The sequence below is a fragment of the Alosa sapidissima genome, chromosome 3 (genome assembly GCF_018492685.1).
Source record: "Alosa sapidissima isolate fAloSap1 chromosome 3, fAloSap1.pri, whole genome shotgun sequence".
Classification (NCBI taxonomy): Eukaryota; Metazoa; Chordata; class Actinopteri; order Clupeiformes; family Clupeidae; genus Alosa; species Alosa sapidissima.
The window spans coordinates 27,459,998-27,464,328 of NC_055959.1; the positions used below are offsets into that span (position 1 = coordinate 27,459,998).

The window sequence follows — 4,331 nt, forward strand, 5'->3', positions numbered from 1 at the left end:
CATTAGTACAACCAGAAGTGCATACGATTACCATTTGCATTAACTTGTGTGTGTGTGTGTGTGTGTGTGTGTTTGAGACTATTAGCATTATGTGTCTCTCTCTCGGTGAAGTGATGACATCATTCCTCAGGCCCATTGCTGGTCCCAGAGGTGAGGTCATCAGTAAGTGAGGAGTGGGAAGATTTCACACAAATCTCTGGGGAAATGTGAGCGTGTGTGTGAGTGAGTGTGTGTGCGTGTGTGTGTGAGTGAGTGTGTGTGTGTGTGTGTAAATTGTAAGTTACATTTCTCAAGTAAAACTAAACGTTGGTGGCAAGGCTAAGACATAATATCTACGTGTTTCTACTTGTTTAAATCCTTGTACAACTGTCCTAGTACTAAGTTCAATTTCATTTCCTATGTGCAATGTAAACACCGAGTAGTCAGCTCAACAAAAAAAAGAGAAGCATTCAAGCGATCAAAACCTGACACCTGACAGCCCAGCCCTGTGGGAAAGTCAGCCGACAGCAGACACAGGTGCCACTGATATCAACACGGACCAACTTAACACATGGTCCAGTCCAGATGATTCCTACCCATTACCACAACATAATATACCATCTGGAGGGAGAGGGACTGGGGCTCTGAGGCTCCCAGTGGAAAACAGATAAGAGACAGACAGACAGAAACGGCGAGTGACATGCAGCTTGGGGAGGTCCCCATGGTAAGATTAGAGCCTCCATAATGTGCAGAGGGGTTTGACTTCAGCTTGTCCTGAGAAGGGCTCCACAGATAGATACTGCTGAACTACAGCTATGCAAGGACACAAATGGATAGCACATGCTGAGTGATAAAGGTGCACGCTTCCTGGATGTGAGAATGCTGATGCTGAGTGCTTAGTTAGAGTCCTGGCTCCCGAGAAACACCGTAGAAGAAGGTAGCCAAAATTGACAGGGAAGATTCTGTTACAGCTAATGGCAATCAAGCAATATAACAATGAACCACACATGTGTTTGCGTAAACAGATCACAGTTGTAAATAACAATAAACCAGATCAAACATGTGTTTGTGTTAACAGATCACGGTTGAAAATATCAAATCTAGATGTGTTGCTTTCCAAGAAGAAGCATCCCTGATTCCTCCCCTCGTCTCAAAGTAAACTTCTTTCCCATTCACAGTGGACCATGTACAGCCTGTACCTCAACTAGTTCTTATATAGAGAGCCACTTTGCCATCTGTAAATCCTCACATGACCTTTCCAGCCCCAAAATAGCATCCTTCCTGACGTGCTCTTTTGCTGCATAAATGTTATATTCCTCCCAATCCCGTTAGGAGATTACACACACGCACTCACAGAGACACTCACACACACAGTCCTGGGAAGGCTTACGTCACTGTTGCGTCACTCTGCCATTAAGCTGAGGACATCCCCAAATCAATGTCGGCCACCCCGTACTAACAGAAGTAGGCCTATCAACCCCCCTCACAAACTGACACTAATACAGAAAATGCCACATGCTCTACCATAGAGAGATTAGGTTACAGTAGCAGTGTATCTGCATTTCCACCAAAATACTAGAAATACGACCCGTGTCAAGATCGTAAAACCGTAAAAGCTTATTTGTGACATTACGAACAAGATGATGCACACAGAGTTATCTAACTACCCGTTTGGCTTGTCAAAGTCGTAGAGAATCAGGAGAGAGAGGACTGGCTGAGGACTGTGCCATGGCATGCCACAGCAGCCGAACTGGGACACTGCAGGTGTACTGGAGCCCAACGGAGGGAGTCCAGAGTGGCTGATGCACCAGCCCTTTCTTCCCACTCTCGATTTTTATGCAGTGCATCTGCCCCGGTAAAGCCTGAAGAGTTACATGCTCACGCCTTAGAATGAGTCTCACTTCAAGTGAGGGATCTGGAGGGAGAGGGTGGTAGATTTGGTAAAGTTCAGCTAGAGACAAGATAAGATGTTTTGTATGATGCATGAAAGTACTCAAGTTTTTTCTTGATTTGTGACTCATGGCCTTAGCATGTGTGGCTAACAGGAGGACGCACCTGTTGCTAACAGGAGGATACTACCAGGAAGACACTAATCCACGGGCTGGGTGTGCTAGCCCTAATGCTAGAGCACCATTGGGCGCTGTCATGGTAACAGCGTCCATCAGTCTCTCAGGTGGGCACATTTGACAGATCGTTTCGGCTGTACCACATACAAACAGATTCTTGAGTCACCAGGCCTAACTAGCCATGTGAGGTCAAGCTAGCCATGCCCATTGGATTCAGAGTGCCCTGTTGTGAATAACATTCAGACACTCATAGATGAACAGTGAACACAGAGGAATAGATAACAACTCAACTATGAGACTAGTGTGGCTAATGTGCATAGTGATGGATAACACGGCAGAGCAGAAATGGCAGATCCACAGGATTAAGTGTTATTGCACTATCAACACACACACACAAACACAAAGTACACAAACAGTATAAAGCATGTGTGTGGTAAGGTTAGCTTGAACATACTCATTGGCTGTACCCATGATGCACAGATAACAGATTGCTAATCTTGCTACTACTACCATGGCAACGTGGCAGAGTTGAAATGTTCAGTTGTATTTGCCAACTAAACCTAAGTGAACTATTTCTCAGCCTGTCAGCTGAGTCCACAAGTGAACTTGAGGACAATCTGGCAGAAGAACAGGCCTCAGATGTGTGACACACCCACTCCCTGGGTAAAGGCCACAGATGCCCAGTATGTGTGACTGTACAATGTAGTTACAACATCCCTGCTCATTGAAGTTTGATAAAGCACTGATTATACATGTAAGTACCCACTGACACAGTTCATCAATTCACACATAAAGATATGTGCATGCGTGTACATGCAGAAATCTAAAGTGTCTGATGTATGACCTGTATGTGTGTATATCCATCACACACCCAGACACAAGAACCTCTCAGTACATCCTTGCTCACTCATGTGCACAAACACACACACACACAGTGGCAGAACTGAATTAGCTGTGCATGCACACTGTGCGCTTGACTGTACTTGACTGATTGCTGATTTGCATGCAAGGCATAGCTCAAGTAGTCAAAGGAAGTAAAAGCCTTGTCATGACACTGGCAAACACCCAAACCCTTTCCTCCCCATCTCTCTCTCTCTCTCTTGCTCTCAATCTCTGTCAGAAATGATATGAAAAAATGTGTTCAAAAGATGAGACCTTTTCACCTTTTGCACATACACACACACACACACACACACACACACACACACACATGCAAAGGCACGGGTGGAGAGAAAACAAACATGCATGCACGCACACAGATAACAGCTGTATGAGACAGATACTGATGTCAGTTGTCACCCAAACACATTCTCCCTCTTCACCTCTTATCAACCAAATAAGACCACCACTGTTAGCCTGTATGCTCAAATAAAGACCTCCATTCCTCCCTCACCATCCCTCTCTCTCTCTCTCTCTCTCTCCATCTGCCTTCATAGCACCACTTCCTAAATGCACCCTCATATGCTTCTCTGTCTCTCTTTCTCTCTCCCTCTGTTTCTCTATCCCTCCCTCCCTCCCTCTCCCTCCGTTTTCCTCTCTCTGCAGTCGATCTGCAGTGCCGCTCTGTATCGGGGGCTTCTTTTAGCTGCATATGTCGACGGGCACAGCAGAGGGATAAAAATCCGCTTTGAATTAGATAATCACACACACACACACACACCACACCCACCACCAGTACTCGCACGCAGGCATGAACACAAACACACACACATACAGAAACACACAGCAAGCGAATGCAGGACTGGCTGATAGTCCACTGTAGCTGTTTTAGCTGTGTTAGTCCTTCTTCAGTAAGGGGAGTGTAGGCTGATGCATCCATACCTTATCTCGGTCCGTGTCTTCCTCTCTGTCTTCCCCTCTTTTCCGTCTGTCTCTGTCACTCTCGTTCGCTGTATAGGTTCCTCCCTCGTTCACAGGCGGCAGCCACACTGATCCCTTCAGCTCTGATTCCCCCTCTGGCCGCTGAGCTCACAGACCTGCTGCTGTCTCTGCCGCTACACACTCCTCCCTCCCTTTCTCACTCCCTCCCTCCCCTCCTCTCTCTCTCTCTGATTTGCTTGCTCTCCCTGCAGCTCGTTTTTTCCCTCTCTCAACTGCTCTCGTGGTCCACTTTCTCTCTCTCTCTCCTGTATATCACTCACTCTCTCTTTTAGTCTCTCTGAGCGTCTTTCTCTTGCTGTCAACATCTTTCTTCCCTGTCTCTCCTCCCTCTCTCTCTCCCTCCCTTCCCCCCTGAGTTCCCTCCCTCCGTCCGTGTTAATGACTGAGCGTGTGGGGTAAGATGCT

The 4,331-nt window shown here is 46.6% G+C and overlaps 1 protein-coding gene across 5 annotated transcripts in view; it reads right to left on the reverse strand.

Moving 5' to 3' along the window:
- mpp3a (membrane palmitoylated protein 3a) overlaps positions 1 to 4,021 on the reverse strand; it is a 24,705-nt gene extending 20,684 nt beyond the window's left edge. For all 5 annotated transcript variants that reach the window (XM_042084874.1, XM_042084873.1, XM_042084870.1 and 2 more), the window contains exon 1: positions 3,867 to 4,021. The gene's annotated coding sequence lies outside the window, so the exon portion shown is untranslated. The remainder of the gene's footprint in view (positions 1 to 3,866) is intronic.
- Positions 4,022 to 4,331: the final 310 nt, after the last annotated feature.